The 25,018-nt window shown below is 46.2% G+C and overlaps 1 long non-coding RNA gene across 1 annotated transcript; it reads left to right on the plus strand.

The window, feature by feature from the left end:
• The first annotated feature begins 4,527 nt into the window (after nucleotides 1-4,527).
• On the plus strand, nucleotides 4,528-19,427 carry LOC123375888. Its single transcript, XR_006581611.1, has 3 exons — nucleotides 4,528-4,587; nucleotides 4,959-5,052; nucleotides 19,333-19,427. It is a non-coding gene; the product is annotated as an uncharacterized LOC123375888 (long non-coding RNA).
• The last annotated feature ends 5,591 nt before the right edge of the window (nucleotides 19,428-25,018 follow it).

Raw genomic sequence — 25,018 nt, forward strand, 5'->3', positions numbered from 1 at the left:
TTCCAGTTCCACTCAGCATGCGGTGGACATCTCGATGCAGAATGCAAAGAGGTGTACGTCTCAGAATTCAGTTCCTACTTCTTGTCATTAGCCATCTAAAACCTGTTGGAGAAATATGATTCTGCTAAAAACTCCAAAGAATTTACCCAGAACTGAAGATCCTGCTCCTTCACATTTTTACAGGTGGATTCAGGGCTAGTGAAAGGCATGTCTTAGTTTATGAATTAATTAGAGGTTGGGTTGTTTTTTTTTTAGAATCCATGGTCATTGCCAAACTATTTAAGGGCCTTTTCTCATGGTTACAGGGTTTGTCTATTTGGGAAGTTAGTGCTCAGCAAGCTGGGGTGTGAATTTAGAGTGCACTGGCTACTCCTCACTAACTCCCCTTGTGGGCACTCTGGGACTACGTCTACACGGGGAGCTAGGAGCATGATAAAAGAGAAGCCAGCAGAAGGGAAAAGGAGAGGATTTTTTTAAAAAGTGCTGATATTTCCTTGGACAGGCAGAGTCCTTGGCCCATCTGAGGTCAGGTTGGAAGGCTGGATCAATGGCCCAGTGGCTGATGAAGGTTTCTTCTCTCTTCCATTAACAGGAATCAGGAGAAGCAGTGTTGGATGGGCGAAGACCGAATCTAGGCCTCTCATAGGGTATGTTATTAAACCTGAGAAATACCATGGCCTGAGGCTCAGTAGTCTTGACACCCATTAGACTTGTCTCTTTCAGCAGAAAGTAAAGAAACGTGACAGATACAGAGAGAAAAACCACACCCAACCATAAACAAAGCTAGGCATCTCCTCCCTCCCACCTTTACCAGATTACAGGATTACTCTGGGTATTATACTTCTTAGTCCATAGAAAAATACCTGGCTGTACATGGTGGCTTTTTTCAGAGTTTGTCAGCACTCCTTTAAAGCCAAGTGATTTCAACTCACAAACAAGGCAAGAATATCTTCAGTGTTAAAAGTCCCGGAATACTAATTGTTCCAAAAGCTACATTTTTATTGATATGATTTCAGACTTTTTTTTTTAGCAAAGTTCAACAAAATTCCCAGCATGCATCAGACTCTTATTAGAATTCTTTGGTCATGGGATGTTTTGTTTCCCCCCCGCCAAAGTTTCAGGCCTAAAATCTATTACAGGTTCCCTCCTAGTGGTAGGTTAACTTGGCTGGGCCCATTGTCCCAACAGGTGCCAGACTAACAGCTCTAAAGGCTTTAAGTCCTTTATCTATAGAACAAATACTGCCTAAACAGCATCAGGGCATCTTTCCCCACATTGTCCCCCCATCCCCAAATAGGAATAGTCCCACCAAGCCTAAGGTGAGGGGGCAGTTCAGTGCTTTTGTGACAAGGATGCCAGCTGTGCTTCTTGTTGATGTTGTCGTCATCTTGTCCCACAATAAACTTCTCAGGCCATGAAGTCTGTTGTTAAAGCCTGCTCCCAACACGCCTTGCAGAATGGATAGATCTTGAGCCCATCTCTGTTGATTGTCATTCCTGCCGTGTGCTCTCTCCACCATCTCACAATAGTGGATGTTCTTTTCTGAGATGCTTTTGATAGCTATAAGAGGATTTTTACTCTTTTGACCATTTCAGCTAATATTTTCCTTCATAGGGCATCAATATCCTTGACTGTTGTCATTCCTACATGAGTTTCTGATCTTCCAACTTTGGCCAGCACATCAATTACCTCACTCCTGTATATATCAACATGTGGTGGAATCCACTGAAAAGTCAATGTATTGCCTTGCTGTCTGATCCTCTGAGCTGCCTTATGAACTGCATTCATGTTAGTGATCTGGTTTCTTCTAAAGGAGCTAAAAATCACCATCCATGAGGCAAACATCACAACATCCACCTCTACTTCTGCCTTGCAGTGCAATCAGAATAGCTTTCATTTCAGCCATATAATTTGAATTGATAGAGCATTAGTTTGGAATACTTCTTTTAAATTTTCCATTAGGCCACTGAATGAAGACATCATAATCACTATTCTTGAAGTATTTGTCTGATACGCCATCAGTGTACACATTCATTTGTTTATCTTGTGACTGATACTGTTGGATGGTTGTTTCTGCAGTTTGCATTATTATGGCCAAGTCTGTGTATTCCTTTGAGCAAGGTTCCAAAAGGGAGAGACATTTGCTAATGTACATAGGTTCATGTCAGGGAATTACTGGGCTTACAAGCTTCTTCTCATACACTACCTTCCTAACATCATCAAATGCTTTCAGTTTCTCAGTAACCTTCACATGCTTTTTGAAACAAGATGATAATTTCGACCTTGTTCTCCTCTTCCAATTCCTGAACAGACCAAACACTGACGACATTCAGGTAGGAAACAAAGACAATGTCCACACCCAATTAGCTGTTGTTTTCTACAATATGCAAGAGGTTGAACATCAGACTGTTGTACACACATTGCTGTTGGAGTGGATCTTACAGCCCCAGTTATGATGAGAACTGAGACGGACCGCGCAACATTGGTCTTGGCAAGATTAATGGGAACAGTATGTGACCAGACAGGTGAGATATAGTCAAGTCTTGCGTGAGCTATCGAGCAGTATGTTTTCAGTGTCCTAACACATGAACCCCAATTGGCACTGGCAATACATCATAGGCGATTCAGTCTCTTTTTTCCTTTGGCTGCCATCTTTCTCTTGTGGTCCAAGTTCTTAGCTCTGTATCCAGTGTCACTCTACAATATACCGGGTTCCTCTCAGAAGCAATACCTTCTCCATCCAATGTCAATTTCAGACTGTAGTTGAACCTCTTATTGTTTGTGGTAAAGTAGGTTGACTCTGTTTTTGCTGGATTCAGATGAAATTTATGTTCCTTTGCCCATCTAGTTACAATTTCCAAGTCCTTATTCAATTCATTCTCCAATACATCTGTTTCACATGATACAAAGCACATCATCATGTGCATATGAGTATACAGATAGATGACTTAAGACACCCTGACAGTACAGAGGAGTACAGCAGGAAAAGAAGAGGACTTAAACCTGATCCCTGAGGAACTCCTTCCCTGAATGACATTGTCATTTTTAAAAGTACCATTTAGTCTTGCTGTTATTTTCCTGCAGGAAATCTCTTGCCCAGGGGTATATTTTGCCACAGTTTCCCACCTCACTGAGTTTCACTAACGGCCTACTATGTTGGATTCTATCAAATGCTGAGATCCAAAACCATATTTACCGATGACAATGGTGACTTTTGTTAGACTCCATCAATAATAGGCTGACCCAAGAGCATCAGTATGTGCAAGGGCCTGTCTGTCATTTTGGGTATGTTCTATCTACCCTTCTTCTAGAAGACACCATAGAAACCTTGATTTGTATGGTTCTTCCCATTATCTTACAAAGGTTACTGGTTAAAGATACAGGCTGATAGCTTCCCAGAAAAGAGGGATCCTTTTCAGTCTTAAGAAGAGGACCAATAACTGCTTACTTCCACAATTTAGGTACCTTTCATGTTGTCCATGATTCTTTTATGATGTCCAGCAATCTGGCTTTAGCCTTCGTCCCAAAGTGCTTTATCAAGTGGTCATAAATGAGGTCCAGTCTAGGTGATGTATTTGGTTCAAACTTCTCTATTGCACCTTCTAGATTATGTATGAGAAAAAGCTTTCTGAAGCCAGACTACTCAGTGCACGTTTATAGATTTTTTTTGTCTTTCCTCTTGAATTGTCCATTTTGTGTATTTTATAAAGGCTCTAGCCTCATCATTATATGTGAGCATGCTAGTTTTGGCATAACGTTCGACCTGTATATTTGCAGACTCTGTCACCCAGGGCCTCTCTACCTTCATTTTTCAGGATATTGGTGTTCTGTAGATTGCAAGCCTTACTCTGTTTATTCTTGATTCGCTTCAATATCATCCATAATTTTTTTTCCCCTCTGAGGATCCATAGTTGGGGTTGTGGTTTCTGTGATGTGGGCACCAAGCCACTAGGAACTGGACTGAGACCACCAACTATTCCACACAGGCCACCTGATGATAACTTTCAGTCATTCATTTTCCTTTTAATGTGAGTGTTTGAAAGGCCACATTTCTTCCATGTTATTGGGTTTTTACCTGCTGCCAGATAGACAGCATGGGATAGGAATATGCTTCATGCCAGACATAATTCTAAATTTATTAACTTGCCATTCTCTTTGCTCTTGATGGGATTTGACAGACCGGCAGACAAGCACCTAAATTAAGTTAGTTCTTAACCAGTCTCAAGACAGGCCAAGAAAAACAAAGATAAATGGGGGAGGGCGAAAGGGCACGCGAGAGGGAGAAAAAATGCACGTTGGATTGGAGACGTTAAAAAAATTATTCTAAGTATAACAACATGAGATGAGACTGCCAAAAGAGTCTCGTCTGAGAGAGGAGGGTTAGTGTATGTGCAGTGAGAAAATCCCAGACGCTGTTGCACTAGGATAACATGGATTTAAATGTAAACTGACTTCATAAAGGAAAATGCATGTAGTGACCTCAGCTCAGGTCACTAGAGAGTAGTAGCCCACCGCATTACAAAACCACCGCTTGAATTAGGCACTTTTGGCAGCATGTGCATTTGGGAGAGGCCCAAGGATGAGCAAGTATGAGGAGTTGATTTCATTTCTTAAGAGGGTGGTCTTTCCAGTTCAGGGTCACCAACAGGACAGTGCAGTGGGCGTAGAGGTGGAAAGGGAAGCACATAATTTGGCTGATTGTCATGACCTCTGGATAATTGTAGATTTAATTTTCCATGTCTTGATACTCCCTTAATCTTCCAATATAAGCTTAGTAACACACACACAGACAGAGAGAGACACACACACACACACACACACACACATACAGCCTTGATGGAGGAAGGTACACAATAGCTGGTCTGCATTATGACATTTCTCTTCATGAGCTAACCTGTCATAACAGACATCAGTTATTAAAGTCTCTAATATAAGCACTTTTTGTTTTTGCTTTTTAGGACTGAAGCTATAATAGATGACATGTCAGACTGGAAGTACTTGGAATGTGTGGGAAGAGACAGTTGTGAATATTGTTTCAACTTTTAATAAACAGTGAGTTATGTCTGCAACAGAGGGGTGTGTGCATATACACACGTACCTGATGATACAAGTTATGTTTCAGATAAGTCCCATTTTCATTTGCAATGCAATTATTGTGATTTCATTCTTTGTCCTTTTATGAGACACCGTAAGGCAAAATTAATTGCTTATGGATAACTGTAGTGTACACGTCTATCTTTAAAAACATGTTTCTAAAGGTTGATAGAATGAATCACATGAGATGAGAAACTCTCCAACCCTCACAAATGTTAAACAACCAAGTTCGAACCTGGTATGAAATGTGGTGCTTCCGTACTGTTTTGTTTGCAGTACAAAAATATAGTTTGGTAAAGCAGCTAGAAAAAGAAATAGACTTAAAATATAGATATAAAATGGAGGAAAAGGAGCTGATTTTTACAAAGGATCAGGGAAAAAAAGTCCCACCCAAGGCTTATAACGCTGTGGTGTTTGCAGGAATTTTATAAAGTACTGCCACTTTAAATGTTTTCTCAGGAGAAGTAAATATATAACAGACTTAAATATCCTAAGTAATTACCCAGCTTCCTTTAAAAAGAGTCCCAGAGAGGTGGCTTGAGACTGTCTATTTCTGATAGACAGTAGTGTTGCATAGAGGCACCACATGCTGACATCCTGTTTCTGACTCTGCCAGTGAATTGACAGGCGGGGTGAGATTGCTACAGCAACAGCACGTCCAGCTACAGATGTGCATGCTACTGTAGGTTTAAACAGGGGACATGTAGGTAGATAGAAATACCTATGGCGGTAAATTACACATGAAAAAATAAGTGACCTCCTTCCTGCGGATGCTGCCGAACCTAGTTAATCTATTCCAGTAGCATATCTGGGATGTAATATGTAGAGTGGCAAAGAATTTGCCAGTGGAGGGCAAGGTACTTGGTCTTGTTTAAACCTGAACCCATGGAGGAAATGCTAAGATAGTTTGGTGTGTTTTGTCCATGTGTAGTGCTCTAGAACTATGAATACTGATGCTAGCATAAAAATGGAGCTGGCTGAAAATTGAAATTTCTCCTGGAGAAAATTTCAGTTTTGCAGAAACTGAATCTTCTGTGGAAATTTTTTTTTAATTTCTTCAGGAAATTCTTGACCCCCTTTGCACAAAACTGATTGCAAACTGATGCAGGATGTTCTGACCCTAAAAAGCTACCAATGATACCACAGCTGGAGGGGCAGAACTTAATTAATAGGTGGCATATCCTCTATCCTATCCCAATATGGACATGCCTCTGAACTCTGACGCCAACCAACCTTACAATGTTTGTATGAATAGATATTTCCTATTCTAAGTGTAATGTTCTGGATATATCACATAATTTGTGAATGGGACCTTGAAACAGCCAAATAAGTGTTTGCATCCCAAAATAATTCATCTTGGGTTTATTGTTAATTAAGTTCAATGCATGCTGGGATAGGACTTTGGAAGTTTAGTCGGTGTTATATGAAAATTGATGCAGTGCATGCATGATTACTGATGCTCATAATGATGTACCCACTATTGAATGTCTGAGCTTTGATTTAAGACTCTCTGGATAATTTGGGATGTATAACTATGGGGGAAATGGTGGTAGCTTGGATACCATTGTGTCGTAATTATTGGCTAACATTGACTTGTAATGGCAATAATTTTAGTTAATGCATCTGGGTGTGGAGGTAGGATATCAATAAATTATCTTTGTTTTGGAAGTTTAACCAACAAATTCCAAGGCCAAGACGCAATGCCTGGTAATTCCTCTTTGACTATTATAGAGGAAACTTTAATAAGGGCATTATTTCATTTGGTATACTTTACAGTTTTTGCTTCTGTAAAGACAATGTCTCATATAATGGTGGCTTACTCAGCTCATGAAATAGGAAACCTGAAAAAATGGTAAATATGGCTTTATGTCACATTGGTGTTCCAGGAAGTAAGCCTCACTAATCTACTTGGCTACCTCTTACTTGCTCAACTTTCCCCTTTGAGAAAGATTTAAGAGGGTGAGCACCCTCTGTCTCACTCAGAAAACTACTAGTGGGTCATACATATCTACACATCACAGTGCAATGGGAAGATGTTGGGGTCAGGTTCTTGACTGTATCTGAGCTCTGCTTGGATGGGATGGGGGAGTAACAAAGAAGCCAGTTGTTGCTTTCTGATCCTAAGTGCAAAGTGGACTTGGCTGACCAGATTATCCAACTCTAAGATTTCTTATCAGGGAGAGTCACCAGTATAGTCCAGCAGCAGCGTTTTGCATGGGTCCAATTTTTCCACAAGTGTTTTATCAGGAAGTCTTAGGCCCTGATTGATATTATCTATATCATGGTATCACCCAAAATATGTGTGGCACTGTACAAATAGGAAGACAGTTTCTTTCCCCATAGAGCTTCCGGTCTGAATCCATTTATGCTCAGAATGGAGCTGTGTTAGAAAATGATTCAATATGTTTTTCAAACAGATTTTGAGCAGCCAGTGTAGACAGAGCCAGCCCATATTAGTTTTGATCATTGTTTTAATTTGCATTGGCCCACTCCATAGCAGCTGTCCAGATGAGCTAAAAGACGGTTACTCACCCTTGTAACTGTTGTTCTTCGAGATGTGTTGCTCATATCCATTCCAATTAGGTGTGCTTGCGCCGCGTGCACGTTCGTCGGAAGATTTTGACCCTAGCAACACTCGGTGGGTTGGCTGGGTGCCCCCTGGAGTGGTGCCGCTATGGCACCGGATATATACCCCTGCCGACCCATCCGCCCCTCAGTTCCTTCTTGCCGGCTACTCTGACAGTGGGGAAGGAGGGCGAGTTTGGAATGGATATGAGCAACACATCTCAAAGAACAACAGTTACAAAGTTGAGTAACTGTCTTTTCTTCTTCGAGTGCTTGCTCATATCGATTCCAATTAGGTGATTCCCAAGACTTACCTAGGCGGTGGGGTCGGAGTGAGATGTTGCAGAGTGCAAAACTGCTGAGCCAAAGGCTGCATTATCTCTGGATTGTTGGACCAGAGCATAATGTGAAGCAAAGGGTGGACCGAAGACCAGGTAGCTGCACGACATATCTCCTGGATGGGTACACGAGCCAGGAAGGCGGCAGATGAAGCCTGAGCTCTGGTAGAGTGTGCGGTGAGGTGGCTCGAGGGTACATGAGCCAAGTCATAACAATTACGGATACACGCCGTTACCCACAATGAGATCCTCTGGGATGAGACAGGTAGACCCTTCGTTCAGTCTGCCACTGCGACGAAGAGCTGGGGCATTTTACGAAATGATTTTGTCCGCTCGATATAAAATGCGAGCGCTCTACGGACGTCCAGGGAGTGCAATTGTTGCTCCCGTCGTGATGAGCACGGCTTCGGGAAGAAGACCGGAAGGAAGATATCCTGGTTGACATGGAATGCCGATACCACTTTAGGGAGGAATGCCGGGTGTGATCGTAACTGCACCTTGTCCTTGTGGAACACAGTATACGGTGGGTGCACCGTTAGAGCACGAAGCTCGGAAACTCGTCTGGCCGATGTAATGGCTACGAGAAAAGCTGTCTTCCAGGACAGATATAGCAACGAGCATGTTGCCAATGGCTCAAATGGGGGAGACATAAGTCTGGTTAGAACCAGGTTGAGGTCCCATGTTGGGGCGGGGCGTCATACTTGTGGGTATAGGCGCTCCAGGCCCTTAAGAAATCTAGAGACCATAGGGTGTGAGAACACGGAGCGGCCACTCCCCCCTGGATGGAAGGTAGAGATGGCCGCCAAGTGCACCCACAATGAAAATACCGCCAGGCCCTCTTGTTTGAGAGACCAGAGGTAATCCAAGATGGTTGGGATTGAGGCCTCAGTGGGGTAACACTGTGTGTCCCACACCAGCAGGAGAAACGCTTCCATTTGGCTAGATACGTTGACCGGGTGGAAGGCTTCCTGCTACCCAGGAGTACTTGCTGTACTGAGGCAGAGCAACACAACTCTGACTGGTTTAGCCATGCAGAAGCCACGCCTTGAGGTGAAGGGCCTGCAGGTCTGGGTGGCGAAGTCTGCCGTGGTCCTGCGTTATGAGGTCTGGGTGGAGTGGCAGGGTAATCGGGTTGGCTAGTGACAGGTCGAGCAGCGTGGTGTACCAGTGCTGCCTGGGCCACGCTGGAGCGATCAAGATTAGGTGCGCTCTGTCCCTGCGGAGTTTTAGCAGGACCTTGTGAACCAGCGGGAACGGCGGGAAGGCATAAAGCAGCCGATTCGTCCACAGCATCAGGAATGCGTCCGAGATCGACCCTCGTGAGAGGCCTTGGAAGGAGCAGAACATCTGGCATTTCCTGTTCTCACGGGAAGCAAACAGGTCTATGTGGGGAAATCCCCACCTCTGGAAAACCGAATGAATAACATCCGGGCGTATCGACCACTCGTGGCAGAGGAATGACCTGCTCAGTCGATCCGCCAGAGTGTTCCGAACCCCCGGGAGAAAGGACGCTACCAGGTCTATCGAGTGGGCTATACAAAAGTCCCAGAGTCTGATGGTCTCCTGACAAAGGGGGGGAAGATCGAGTCCCTCCCTGCTTGTTTATATAGTACATGGCCGTTGTGTTGTCTGTAAACACTGAGACACCGCGGCCTTGTAAATGTTGCAGGAACACCTGGCACGCTAGGCGGACTGCTCTCAGTTCTCAGACATTTATGTGCAGCGTCAGGTCCTGAGGTGACCAGAGGCCTTGCGTACGAAGACTTCCGAGGTACGCGCCCCAGCCGAGAGAAGATGCATCCGTTGTCAGGGACACTGAGGGCTGAGGCAGATGGAACGGTAGCCCTGCACACACCAGGGAGGGAGTCAGCCACCAGTCTAGAGAGCCTAGAGTGCTCGGGGGAATGGTGACTATTGTGTCTATTGAGTCCCTGCTCGGGCGGTATACCGAGTTGAGCCAAGTTTGTAACGGACGGAGGTGGGGCCTGGCGTGCTTGGTTACGAACGTACATGCAGCCATGTGACCCAAGAGACTGAGACAAGTGCGAACCGAGGTCGTCGGGAAATTCTGCAGACCGCGGATGATTGTTGCCATTGCTTGAAACCGCGGCTGTGGTAAGCAGGCCCTGGTGAGATTGGAGTCTAGGGTCGCTCCTATGAAGTCTAACCTCTGTGTGGGAACCAGAGAGGACTTCTCTATATTCATCACCAGGCCTAGACGAGTGAATAGGTCCCTGACGATGACCACATGCTGGGTGACTTGTGTCTCAGAGGTCCCCTGGATGAGCCAATCGTCCAGATACGGAAACACTTATATCCGACGTCGGTGGAGATATGCGGCGACCACGGCCATGCACTTCGTGAATACCCTTGGGGCTGTGGAAAGGCCGAAGGGCAGGACTGTGAACTGGAAGTGCTGATGGTCGGCTACGAAGTGGAGGTACCTCCTGTGTGGAGGAAAAATGGCAATATGAAAATATGCGTCCTTCATATCGAGGGCAGCATACCAATCTCCAGGATCCAAGAACGGGATAATGGTCCCCAGGGATACCATACGGAACTTCAACTTTACCATAAACTGGTTGAGTCCTCGCAGGTCTAGGATGGGTCTGAGACCACCCTTCGACTTGGGGATTAGGAAATAATGGGAGTAAAACCCCTTGCCCTTTTCGTTCTTTGGCACCTCCTCTATAGCCCCATGGCGAGGAGCGACCGCACCTCTTGCAAGAGGTATTGCTCGTGAGAGGGGTCCCTGAAGAGGGACAGGGTGGGAGGGTGGGGTTGAAACAAATTGGAGGTGGTATCCATATTCCACCATGCGTAGGACCCAGAGATCTGAGGTTAACTGGGACCACGCCGGGAGGAAGTAGGAGAGACGGTTGGAGAAGGGAGGAGAAGGATCTTGGCCTGTAATTGGTACGCCGTCCTCGGGCGCACCTTCAAAAGTTAGATTTTGGTCCCGCTGGTGGTTTTGAGGGACCTTGATTTTGGCCCCTTTGGGGTCCTGATTGGCGTCTACGTCCACCTCGGCCGCGCCACCTGTCAAAGTCCTGTCTGTTTCTAGGCACAAAGTACGGATGGGGAGGTTGGGGGCGGAAGGGTCTGCGTTGGGTCACTGGTGTGTGCATGCCCAGTGAACGCATTATGACCCTATTGTCTTTCAGGCTTTGCAGCCTAGGGTCAGACTTCTCCGAGAAGAGGCCTTTACCATCGAATGGCAAGTCCTGGATGGCGTACTGCAGCTCGGGTGGGAGGTTGGAAACCTGAAGCCATGAGATATGCCTCATGGCAACACCTGAGGCCAGAGTCCTGGCTGCTGAGTCGGCTGCATTGAGTGAGACTTGGAGGGAAGTTCTGGCCACCATTTTTCCTTCCTCCAAGAAGGCCGCGAACTCCTGGCGGGAATCCTGAGGGAGTAGTTCCATAAATCTCCCCACCTCCACCCATGTGTTGTAATTATAGCGGCTGAGGAGGGCTTGTTCATTCACCACCCGGAGCTGTAAGGCACCCGCCGAGTACACCTTACGGCCGAGCAGGTCCATTCGCCTAGCCTCCTTCGATTTTGGGGCTGCCGCCTGCTGGCCATGGCATTCCCTCTCATTAACTGATTGAACGACCAGTGAGCAAGGAGGAGGATGGACATATAAATACTCGTACCCCTTAGAGGGCACCATATATTTACGCTCGACTCCCCTGGCTGTAGGTGGGATGGAGGCCGGCGATTGCCATATAGTGTCGGCATTGGCTTGGATGGTACGAATGAATGGTAGGGCCACTCTGGTGGGAGCATCCGCCGACAGAATGCTCACTACCGGGTCCTCCACCTCTGGGACCTCCTCCACCTGGAGGTTCATGTTGAGTGCTACCCTCCTGAGGAGGTCCTGGTGGGCCCTCAGGTCGATTGGAGGAGGGGCCGAGGAGGATGTCCCTGCCACCGCCTCGTCGGGAGAAGAGGAAGAGGAGACACCTGGGACGAGAGGGTCCTGTGTAGCCTCTTGCTCCTGAGCAACCTCCTGCTCCAGTGGGACTGGGGAGTCCGGTGGGTGGACTGGAGCTTCCTCCATACCAGCCGGAGGGGGATGGCTGATTGTCGCCTCTGGCACCCGGTGCTCTGATGGTGCCGAGCGGGACAGAACTACTGGTGCCCCTTGGACCTGGTGGTACTCCCAAGGCATCCAGAAGGACCACTGGTGTGGGCCTAGGTCCTGGGCCTGTGCCTCTTGGAAGACCCCGGTGGGCACATCAGACTCGCGGTCCTGCGCATAATAGCTGTCTGTGCGGGACGACTCTGAAGCGTGCCTGGATGGCCATGGAGGAGCGGAGAGGCCCTGAGCAGAGTCCACGTCTTTAGCTAGCCTAGCTCTACTCGGCACCGGAGACCGGTACCGGGAGGCATACCGGTACCGGGAACGAGATCGGGACCTGCGACCGGAACAGTGCCGGGAGGTCGACCGCGATCTCGAGGCTCGGCGTCGGGAGCGGCTACGGGAGTCACGGTGCCTGGAGTGGTGCCGGGAGCTGGAGCAGTGCCGAGAATAGTGGGCCGGCGACCGGGATGGCAACCGGAGCCACGAGTGCGACCGATACCGGAGAGGAGAACGGTGCCGGGACTGTGAGCGGCGACGGGAGCGGGAGCGCCGTCGGGACCTGGAACGTCTGCGGGACCATGATCTTGAATGGTGCCGGTCTGCTGTGCCGACAGAGGGTGGCCGAATCAAGGCCGGCTTGCCTATAGACTGTATCGCCCACACCGGCGGTGCCGGGGGCAGAGGCAGCGTCGACTCTGTCATTGAAATCAGACCCCTCGCCGTTAAGAACGTCTCCGGCGTGGACGGGATAGTAAGCTCTACCAAGGGTCTAGCCGGGGAGCTGACAGGCACCGGACTCAACAGCCCTTGTGGGACCGGAATCGACGGTGCTGACGTCGTCGGTGCCGCGGCGGGTGTCGGCGCCGGGCGGTCCGACTTGGACAAGCTCTCTGGCTGCGGTGCAGATGGCACGGAAGCAGCAGGAGTCTTAGTCTTTCTCGACCTCGGGGAGAGGGAGCGGCGTTGAGCCGGCCTCTGTGCCGGTGACTGGTGGTGCCGAGGAGCCTTGGCCGTACCGGCGTGGTCCGGTGCTGAGGAGGTGCTTCTGCTCGAAGAGTGACCAGCGCTCGGTGCCGAAGGTGGAGGGGTGAGAGCCGCCTCCATGAGAAGCTGCTTTAGCCTAATGTCCTGCTCTTTTTTTGTTCTTGGCTTAAAAGCCTTGCAAATGTGGCACTTAGCTGTTAGGTGCGATTCCTCGAGGCACTTCAGACAGGAGTCGTGTGGGTCTCCTGTCGGCATCGGCCTGCAGCAGGCCAAGCACGGTTTGAAACCCGGTGAACTGGGCATGGGCCCTGGCACCGGGTGCGGGGAAGGGGCTATTCCCCAAACCCCTCTTAACTATATTATACTAAATATACTATAAAGTGATAAACTAAGTTGAACTATATAAAAAGTTTTTAACTATATACACAACAAGGAACGAGAGAACTACGAGTAGCTAGGGAAGTAGAGGTCAGCTAAGCCGCGCTCCACTGTTCCAATGACCGACACGGGCGGTAAGAAGGAACTGAGGGGCGGATGGGTCGGCAGGGGTATATATCCGGTGCCATAGTGGCGCCACTCCAGGGGGCGCCCAGCCGACTCACCGAGTGTTGCTAGGGTAAAAATCTTCCGACGAACGTGCACGCAGCGCGCGCACACCTAATTGGAATCGATAAGAGCAAGCACTCGAAGAAGAATACATGTTTTAAGAGGAGCATGTTTGAGTGAGCAGATACGTGTACAGCCTGCATATGGCCTCCTCAGCTTTTCAGTAGGAGTAGCAGGTGAAGCAACAGCACAATGTCCCTGTATCAAACTATGGGATGGGAAGGATTCCTTCCTTAACCTTCGTCTTGATCATCTGCAAAGTCTTTTTTTGTGCGGGGGTGGAGGGCTAGCCCTTAGCCCAGAAATAAGAGAGGGCCAGTGTCTCTGGGGTTCAAAACAACAGTCCACAATAACAATGAAATCTGCATCAGGTGAAATCTGAGTCTGATCAGGCTATGTGTCCAAGTTGTTCCCTATTGTACACTTACTAGTGCTTTGTCCAGAGCTGTTTGTTAATGTCTCTCTACTGACAAGAACATTTCCCCTGATTCCTCCTAAATGTTTCCCTTGTTAAAGTAACCCTATGACACCTCATTAAAACCCCTTTGAAATAATTTGTGTCCATAATTCTTGTTGTTTATACCTTTCCAGCATTTGTAGACAGTTACCTTGGTCCCCATTAGTAACTGCGTAGCCAAACTGTGGACAAATGGTTGGTTGAATCCCTAAAGCAAGTTATGACAAGTATCAGAGGGGTAGCCGTGTTAGTCTGGTTCTGTAGAAGCAGCAAAGAATCCTGTGGCACCTTATAGACTAACAGACGTTTTGCAGCATGAGCTTTCGTGGGTGAATACCCACTTCTTCGGATGCAAGTAGTGGAAATTTCCAGGGGCAGGTTTATATATGCAAGCAAGAAGCAAGCTAGAGATAACGAGGTTAGTTCAATCAGGGAGGATGAGGCCCTGTTCTGGCAGTTGAGTGAAAACCAAGGGAGGAGAAACTGGTTCTGTAGTTGGCAAGCCATTCACAGTCTTTGTTTAATCCTGAGCTGATGGTGTCAAATTTGCAGATAATTGGAGCTCAGCAGTTTCTCTTTGAAGTCTGGTCCTGAAGTTTTTTTGCTGCAAGATGGCCACCTTAAGATCTGCTATTGTGTGGCCAGGGAGGTTGAAGTGTTCTCCTACAGGTTTTTGAATATTGCCATTCCTAATATCTGATTTGTGTCCATTTATCCTTTTCCTTAGAGACTGTCCAGTTTGGCCGATGTACATAGCAGAGGGGCATTGCTGGCATATGATGGCATATATTATATTGGTGGACGTGCAGGTGAATGAACCGGTGATGGTGTGGCTGATCTGGTTAGGTCCTGTGATGGTGTTGCTGGTGTAGATATGTGGGCAAAGTTGGCATCGAGGTTTGTTGCATGGATTGGTTCCTGAGTTAGAGTTACTATGGTGCGGTGTGCAGTTACTGGTGAGAATATGCTTCAGGTTGGCAGGTTGTCTGTGGGCGAGGACTGGCCTGCCACCCAAGGCCTGTGAAAGTGTGGGATCATTGTCCAGGATGGGTTGTAGATCCCTGATGATGCGCTGGAGGGGTTTTAGCTGGGGACTGTATGTGATGGCCAGTGGAGTCCTGTTGGTTTCTTTCTTGGGTTTGTCTTGCAGTAGGAGGCTTCTGGGTACACGTCTGGCTCTGTTGATCTGTTTCCTTATTTCCTCATGCGGGTACTGTAGTTTTGAGAATGCTTGGTGGAGATTTTGTAGGTGTTGGTCTCTGTCTGTGGCGTTAGAGCATATGCGGTTGTACCTCAGTGCTTGGCTGTAGACAATGGATCTTGTGGTGTGCCCAGGATGGAAGCTGGAGGCATGAAGGTAGGCATAGCAGTCGGTAGGTTTTTGGTATAAGGTTGTGTTAATGTGACCATCAATTATTTGCACCGTAGTGTCTAGGAAGTGGACCTCCCATGTAGATTGGTCCAGGCTGAGGTTGATGGTGGGGTGGAAGCTGTTGAAATCGTGGTGGAATTTTTCCAGAGTCTCCTTCCCATGGGTCCAGATGATGAAGATGTCATCAATGTAGCATAGGTAGAGAAGGGGCATGAGTGGACGGGAGCTGAGGAAGCGTTGTTCCAGGTCAGCCATAAAAATATTGGCATATTGTGGGGCCATGCGGGTGCCCATAGCGGTGCCACTGATCTGGAGATATATATTGTCATCAAATTTGAAATAGTTGTGTGTGAGGATAAAGGCACAGAGCTCAGCAACCAGTTGTGCTGTGGCATCATCAGGGATACTGTTCCTGACAGCTTGTATTCCATCAGCGTGTGGGATGTTTGTGTAGAGAGCCTCTACCTCCATGGTGGCCAGGATGGTGTTTTCTGGAAGGTCACCAATGCACTGTAGTTTCCTCAGGAAATCCGTGGTGTCACGGAGATAGCTGGGAGTGCTGGTGGCATAGGGTCTGAGTAGAGAGTCCACATATGCAGACAGTCCTTCAGTGAGAGTTCCAATGCCCGAGATGATGGGGCGTCCAGGATTTCCAGGTTTGTGGATTTTGGGCAGTAGATAGAATAGCCCTGGTCGGGGCTCTAAGGGTATGTTGATTTGTTCAGGTGTTGGTGTAGGGAGTGTCCTGAGTAGATGGTGCAGTTTCTTAGTGTATTCCTCAGTGGGATCTGAGGGAAGTGGCCTGTAGAATTTGGTGTTGGAGAGTTGTCTGGTGGCCTCCTTTTGTTAGTCAGACCTGTTCATGATGACAACAGCACCTCCTTTATCAGCCTCTTTGATTATAATGTCAGGATGGTTTCTGAGGCTATGGATGGCATTGCGTTCTGCACGACTTAGGTTATGAGGCAAGCGATGTTGTTTTTCCACAATTTCTGCCTGTGCACGTCGGCGGAAGCATTCAATGTATAGGTCCAGACTGTTATTTCGACCCTCAGGAGGAGTCCATGTGGAGTTCTTCTTTTTGTGCTGTTGGTGGGAGGGTAACTGTGTATCAGTGCACTGTTCAGTGTTATCCTGAAAGTATTCTTTGAGTCAGAGACGGCGAAAGTAGGTTTCCAGATCGCCGCAGAACTGTATCATGTTGGTGGGGGTGGCAGGGCAGAAAGAGAGTCCCCGAGATAGGACAGACGTTGTCTATTGTCCATTGTCTACAGCCAAGCACTGAGGTACAACCGCATATGCTCTAACGCCACAGACAGAGACCAACACCTACAAAATCTCCACCAAGCATTCTCAAAACTACAGTACCCGCACGAGGAAATAAGGAAACAGATCAACAGAGCCAGACGTGTACCCAGAAGCCTCCTACTGCAAGACAAACCCAAGAAAGAAACCAACAGAACTCCACTGGCCATCACATACAGTCCCCAGCTAAAACCCCTCCAGCGCATCATCAGGGATCTACAACCCATCCTGGACAATGATCCCACACTTTCACAGGTCTTGGGTGGCAGGCCAGTCCTCGCCCACAGACAACCTGCCAACCTGAAGCATATTCTCACCAGTAACTGCACACCGCACCATAGTAACTCTAACTCAGGAACCAATCCATGCAACAAACCTCGATGCCAACTCTGCCCACATATCTACACCAGCAACACCATCACAGGACCTAACCAGATCAGCCACACCATCACCGGTTCATTCACCTGCACGTCCACCAATGTAATATATGCCATCATATGCCAGCAATGCCCCTCTGCTATGTACATCGGCCAAACTGGACAGTCTCTAAGGAAAAGGATAAATGGACACAAATCAGATATTAGGAATGGCAATATTCAAAAACCTGTAGGAGAACACTTCAACCTCCCTGGCCACACAATAGCAGATCTTAAGGTGGCCATCCTGCAGCAAAAAAACTTCAGGACCAGACTTCAAAGAGAAACTGCTGAGCTCCAATTCATCTGCAAATTTGACACCATCAGCTCAGGATTAAACAAAGACTGTGAATGGCTTGCCAACTACAGAACCAGTTTCTCCTCCCTTGGTTTTCACTCAACTGCCAGAACAGGGCCTCATCCTCCCTGATTGAACTAACCTCATTATCTCTAGCTTGCTTCTTGCTTGCATATATAAACCTGCCCCTGGAAATTTCCACTACATGCATCCAACGAAGTGGGTATTCACCCACGAAAGCTCATGCTGCAAAACGTCTGTTAGTCTATAAGGTGCCACAGGATTCTTTGCTGCTTCTACAAGTTATGACAGACATGCATAAAAATAATGCACGTATACACACCCACAACCGCCCAGAGCATAGACAGGATGCAGTCAGGGCTCAGCAATTACTGCTTCAGATCTGACACATAATAACTTGCTCTGACCTAGCTGGGAGCACCTGATAATCCTAGAAGTTTCAAGTCTTCAAAAAAACACCCAAACAAACAACCACAAACAGACTACGATGACATATCTCATGAAATCATGCAAAAGGCCTTTAAAAATACAATATATTTTTGAAGTTTATTAGGTCAAATTCATTTCTAGTGTAAATCTTTGAATTCAGGGAGTTATGACAGCGACAGATTTGCTCCAATATATTCTGAGCAAGTTTTTATACATTGATTTATTTTGCCTTTTAGGCAGGCTGTGTCTACACTATGAGTGAGGAATATGATTCCCCTGCTTGTATGCATCTACTCCTGCTAGCTCTCATGGAGCTAGCTCAAATATAAATAGCGGCGTAGCCACCGTAGCACTGGTAGCGGACACACAGTTTAGCTGTACTGAGTAAAACGTTCCCATCTGTTTTAAACTGGTTTGTACTCGGCATGGGTCAGCCATGCCTCCGCTGCCACTACCAGTGCTTCTGCAGCCATGCTGCTATTTCTACTTGCACTAGGTCAGTGAGTCTGTGTACACAAGCAGGAGACTCACACCCCTAGCTCATAGTGTAGACATCGCCTCAGAGGCAATATGAAACAAATGCCAACAGAAAGGAAGCTGTTCCAATGACTGAGGGATGCTGGAGACCTGCATTCAATTCCCTGCTCTTCCTCAGACTTTCTGTGTGACCTTAAGTGAGCCACTTAAGGCTAGATTTTTAAAAGTATTTTTATGCCTAAAGATGCAGATTATCACTACTGAGATTTTCAAAAATGCCTAGGCACCCAAAGACTATGTGCTTTTGAAAATCCCATTAGGTGACAATCTGCCTCTTCAGGTGGCTAAATACTTTGAAAAAAATGGACCTTACTCTCGCAGGGACTCTGTCCTGGAAAATGGGGATACTAGTGCTTCCTTGCCTCATTGGGACATTGTGTGGATAAATGCATTAAAGATTGTTAGGCTTGACAAAATTCAATTTTTATTTTATATATTTTTGATGGATAATATATATGTTTTAAAGCATTTTTAAAGAGTTTTATCATTTACATTGCGGGAAGTTATGGGGTGGGCAGACTATTATTTGATGACTGTAAAGGCTGAAATTGAAAAAGTTAAAACTTTGTAAAATACACAATTGTCAACATCACATGTCAAAATATACAAATGTTGTATGCAATGTAGTTTATGTACGCACACACAAAGTAAATATCCTTAAATAAACAAATCATACCTGTTTTTACTCTTCATTCGGTAATCCATTTGCAACAAGCTTAATTCAAAAGTCTAAAGCACTGAATTTTAACTCTAATAAGTTCTCAGGCAGCATATTTATTACTTTGCCTACCTGTATAGTTCAATGGAAATATTATTTCATAGGTTTTTGTGTGTATGGAGAAAACAACATTTGCTGATAAAAAATCTAAATCTAAGCCGAGAGCTTGTGAAGTGCTCAGATTCTATGGTAAGGGGGCCACATAAGTATTGAAGGTGGACAGTTAGCGCTGAGAAATCAGAGAGCTTGCATCAAAGAAGGAGCAGCTTCTGAGAATGGAGAGGTAAGGAAAGCTTTTACATAAAGTGAAACACCTCTTGGTTCTTTCTGCATTGGGTGATCCCAATAATTCCTCCAGGCAGAGATGTGGGATGTGTGGCGGCAACCTACACTCCATAGAGATATGCTTGTTTCTGAACCTAGTTCAGCTCAACTCCACACAGACAGGAGTTCCCCAACAACCCTCTCTCTGGCACTGATGGTTTGTGTCTCGGGCTTCTTGTCATAGGTTAGCTCAGCCACCTGTCCTTCTTTTCCTCCTTTAAACAGGATTTTCCCCTCAGTTCTCTTCCTCGAGCCTTTTGTTTTGGGATAGCAAGGCAGCTGACTTCTCCTGTCAGTGTCTGCCCAGCCTCAGAGGGAGGAGGCAGTCTTTATGTTGATCCCCTTCTCCCATTTCATCCTCCAACCGGGTGGGAAAGAGAAGCCTTGCCCTGCCCACTCTGCCAGGGCCCAGGGCTTTAAAGAAACAGTGCCTATTTTTCTCCCAAGCACTACTTATTCCTGGAACCACTTCTTCTCTATCCCTGTTCCTTCTTAGGTCCTTGTATATCTTTGCTGGGCCTTTCAAAATCCTTAAAGGGCCATCCCAGATGGTGGGGTTGGGTGACCATTAGGCACTGCTTCACTTAAGAACAGGCCATCCCATCACACCATCCTTTCCATTTCAGTTAGGAGTCTCCATACTAAACCACATTAAGCTCAATTCTATTATTGAGAACATCCCTTCTTCTTATGGTTTGCCTGAGTCCTATCTATACTGTGGGGGAAATGCATGTTAACTGACCCTGTTTATATACAATCAGGTTCAGTTCAGATTGCTAAAGCACACTGTCCCAGATGGCTGTTCACAGAACCACAGCACATTAAAATGGCTGGATTATGTCCTTAGTTAGGGTTGCACCGCCAGCTCTGGACTAGAGAACAGCTTTCTGAAATGGAATTAATTAGTTTTGGACACCTCCATGCTGCCCATGGAAAATGTCTTTAATCCATTTCAGTATAAAGCCATTTTTCATAAGATGGATTTAGCTAACTTTTATTTTCTCCTGGTAAAGATAAGCCCTACATTGCTAGCAAATCCATACAACCAACAATAGCAAAAACTGTAGGCAGCCTGAATCACAACTGTTGTTAAATTAATCCTCTTTTGGAAAAACTCTAAAGGTCTGTACAGAGGAGCTGTATATACAGAAGGTTGTGAATTCCTTCCCTGCAGCTATCTATAGACAATTTTTAGTATCTCCTTTGAAAAGATTTCAGTTCCTTTGCCATGAACAGAGATCACTTTATATTGTCACTACCTATTTGCTTTTCTTTTCATTGCACATCTTTTTCATTAGGGTCTGGACAAACTGGTTTCAACAATCCAGCTAGAACACTGCACTCAAGAAAGGCGGGTGGTAATGTGATAAATTCAGGCCAAAGGAAACCTAGTTTAAACTATGGAAATTTACACTGGTGTAAGTACATTCATTTAGTTACCCTGCTGCAAACACACCTCACCAGTGGAACTTACCAGTGCAAGCCATTTAGCAATATCAGTGCAAAAAAAAAAACAAAAACCAAAAAACAACCTCAATAGTAGAGAGGCTCTTGGAAAGTGATTTATTTTCTTGTGAAAAAAAAAGTTGATGGAAAAGAAATTATTTTCATTTTCATCTACATCTTTGAGTTTTCATCAAAACTTTACAAAGCTTTCAGTTTTTGATTGCCATTTCAACAAAAACACAAACATTTTTGAGAAAAATTGAATTTTTGGTGAAAATTTTCATTTAGCTGAAAAGCCCCAGTAAGAAATTTGCATCCCTCCTGCGCTCCACAACACACTGTAAATCTTGTGTTTTTAACATTCCCCCCTACTCCTTTCTCCATCCTCACACCTTTGTTTTCTGCATCAGGGCAAGCCAGTGTCCCACACACCGCCCGGAAAGCACCCTATGTAAAAATAATTCTTTCATATTCTGTGTTGTCTGGGCTTTGCCTCATTTCTCAAGGACATCTGCATGAAAAAAGGATCTTTGTTCCTTGGAAGTTTAGTCGATCCTGTTGCTTATTCCCATCAGAAGTCTGCCTGTGGCTTTGCATCCATCTCTACAACCATTAGTGAGATCACAAAAAAGAAATTATGACTTAAAGGCTGGAATAAGAAGCAGATTTTTCTAAGCATCAACGATCTCATCTTTATTCAAGTCTCCTTAGAAATCACCAGCCCCAAAGAAGTCAAGAATAACACTGAAAATATGAGGCATGGACAGATTGTCTGAACAGTGAAATCCTTATGTCATTGAAGTTGGTGGGAATTTTGCCATTGACTTCAGTCAAGATTTCACCCGATGTATTTACAGTTTTCCATGAGGCTTCAGTGGGTTATTATAGATGTTGTTTTATTCAAAGCACAAGAAATGCCTTGAGCTATGAAGCCTCCTTCTGACTTCCATTGGCTATGCCAGTATTTAGTACCTCCCTGATTCCTATTCCATCCAAATGCCCTAAAGGCACAGAATAGCCTCTGCATGGAGCCAACAAGTAAATACGCCTAACAAAACAAAATTAGTTTTAAAAAATGAAATATTGTAGCTGGTGAGGGGATTGTCTGCTGTAGTTAACTTTAAAACCGAAATTCCATTTTAACACCCCTTTTCACTTCACTTGTTTTCAAGTTATGAGCATTTAAAGTCAGAATTTCTATCCATTTTTTAAAAATGGGTTTGGTAGGGATACACTTCTTGAGGACACAACAAGCATCATATGGGCGAGGTCTTGAGGACTTTATTTTTTCATAATTCTAAAGCTACTAAGCCTATTTTCATCATATTCTGTGATTTCTAAGGCTATGTCTAAACTTAAACTGCTACAGCTGGTACGTCTACACTACGGGATTATTCCGAATTTACATAAACCGGTTTAGTAAAACAGATTGTATAAAATCGAGTGCACGCGGCCACACTAAGCACATTAATTTGGTGGTGTGCGTCCACGGTCCGAGGCTAGCGTCGATTTCTGGAGCGTTGCACTATGGGTAGCTATTCCGTAGCTATCCCATAATTCCCGCAGTCTCCCCCGCCCCTTGGAATTCTGGGTTGAGATCCCAGTGCCTGATGGGGCAAAAATCATTGTCACGGGTGGTTCTGGGTAAATGTCGTCAGTAATTCCTTCCTCCGGGAAAGCAACGACAGACAATCATTTCGCGCCCTTTTTCCCTGGATTGCCCTGGCAGACACCATAGCGTGGCAACCATGGAGCCTGTTTTGCCTTTTGTCACTGTCACCGTATGTGTACTAGATGCCGCTGACAGAGGCGATTCAGCAGCGCTACACAGCACCATTCATTTACTTTTGCATGACAGCAGAGATGGTTATCAGCTGTTCTGTACCGTCTACCATGCCATTGTAAATTGGAAATGAGATGATGGTTACCAGTCCTATTGCACTATACCTTCTGCTGCTGTCATAGGTGCCCCTGGCTGAGATCAGCCGGGGGCGCAAAAGACAAAAATGGGAATGACTCCCCGAGTCAATTCCTCCTTTATGGTATCTAAAAATGGAATCAGTTCTGCCTGGAATATGGGGCAAGTGTACTAGAGATCCAGTGTATCAGAGAACCAGAGAGCACAGCCACTCTGTGTCAGATCCTGCAGGAATGATGAGCTGCATGCCATTCACAGTGGGTGCTCCAGCAACAACCCCACCTGTTGCTTCCCTCCTCCCCTAGCCTTCCTGGGCTATCGTTGCAGTGTTCCCCCGTTTGTGTGCTGAAGTAATAAAGAATGCAGGAATAAGAAACAGTGACTTGTTAGTGAAATGAAATGAGGGGAAGGCAGCTTCCAGCTGCTATGATAGTCCAGGCAGTACAGAATCTTTTCTTTACACATGAAGGGTGGGGGCTGATGGAGCTCAGCCCCCTGTTGCTATGATGAAGACAGTTACCAGCCGTTCTGTACCGTCTACTGGGAATGACCGGGAGGCCAGTCAGGAGCACTCATAGGATGATGACGAGGATGGATACCAGTCCTATTGCACTATACCATCTGCCACCAGGCTGATGATGATGATGGATACCAGTCATATTGTACCACCTGCCACCAGGGAGGGGGGAAAAGGATGCTGTAGTTCACTGCCGCAGCATCGCGTCTACCAGCAGCATTCAGTAGACATAGGGTGACATTTAAAAAAGTCAAGAAACGATTTTTTTCCCTTTTCCTTCTGGGGGTGGTGGGTGGGGGTACATTGACGAGCTATGCCCTGAACCACCGCGGACAATGTGTTGGACCCTACAGGTATTGGGAGCTCAGCCAAGAATGCAAATGCTAAAGGAGTTGGCTGATGTGACTGCAGACCATTGGCCATTATCTTTGAAAACTCATGGTGTTCGGGGGATGTCCCAGATAAATGGAAAAAGGCAAAGATAGTGCCCATCTTTAAAATAGGGAAGAAGGACGATCTGGGGAGCTACAGACCAGTCAGCCTCACCTCAGTCCCTGGAAAAATTATGGAGCAGGTCCTCAAGGAATCAATTTTGAAGCACTTTGAGGAGAGGAAAGTAATCAGGAACAGTCAGTATGGATTCACCAAGGGCAAGTCATGCCTGACTATCCTAGTTGCCTTCTATGATGAGATAACCGGCTCTGTGGATGAGGGGAAAGCAGTGGATGTGCTATTCCTTGACTTTAGCAAAGCTTTTGATATGGTCTCCCACAGTATTTTTGCCAGCAAGTTAAAGAAGTATGGGCTGGATGAATGGACTATAAGGTGTATAGAAATCTGACTAGATCATCAGGCTCTACGGGTAGTGATCAATGGCTCCATGTCTAGCTGGCAGCCGGTATCAAGAGGAGTGCCCCAAGAACTTGAACTGGCTGTGCAAGTAGACTGTAGACAAGGAGTTGGGGTGGGAGAAGGGAACTGGGACTGGGCAAGCCAGGGGACTGGGACTGGGTGTCCGGAACAGGAGATGGGGGTTTGGACAGTGAGCCAGTGGAGGAGTAGACTAGGAATGGCTGGATTAATAGAATTGGACTGGGAGCAGAAGCCTGAGGAGTGGGGACTGGGACTGGGACATAACTCAGACAGGGTCATGTTGGAATGGATAGGGCAGAAGAGGCCAAGCATGGAAAGAATGATCAGAAGAGGCTTTCCTAACTAGTGTGAACTCCCCTCAAGAGCCTGAAATGGAATCCGAGATTCCGGAGTCTCACCATTCTTCTGCTGTCAGCAAATATCTGTGAAATCCAAAGATAAATTGGGAGTCTGTGCAACCTTAATTTGTCACCCTTATGAGAGTATCCTTTACGATATAATCTTTAATTGCATACTAATATTTCTATAGGACACCTGCCTCATTTAGTGCACAGAATGGACCTGCTCTGGAGATGAATCAGGAGGCTACTGTTTGTAGGACTTCCGCCTCACCAGACAGTGTGTCTAAATCTGCTTCTTTCCCTTCCCACTTGTCCAGCTTCTGTCTTCTCTGCATTTGAATTAGACAGCTTCCTCCTCCATGCTGCTTGGG

Source organism: Mauremys mutica, chromosome 1, assembly GCF_020497125.1.
Source record: "Mauremys mutica isolate MM-2020 ecotype Southern chromosome 1, ASM2049712v1, whole genome shotgun sequence".
NCBI classification, from domain to species: Eukaryota; Metazoa; Chordata; order Testudines; family Geoemydidae; genus Mauremys; species Mauremys mutica.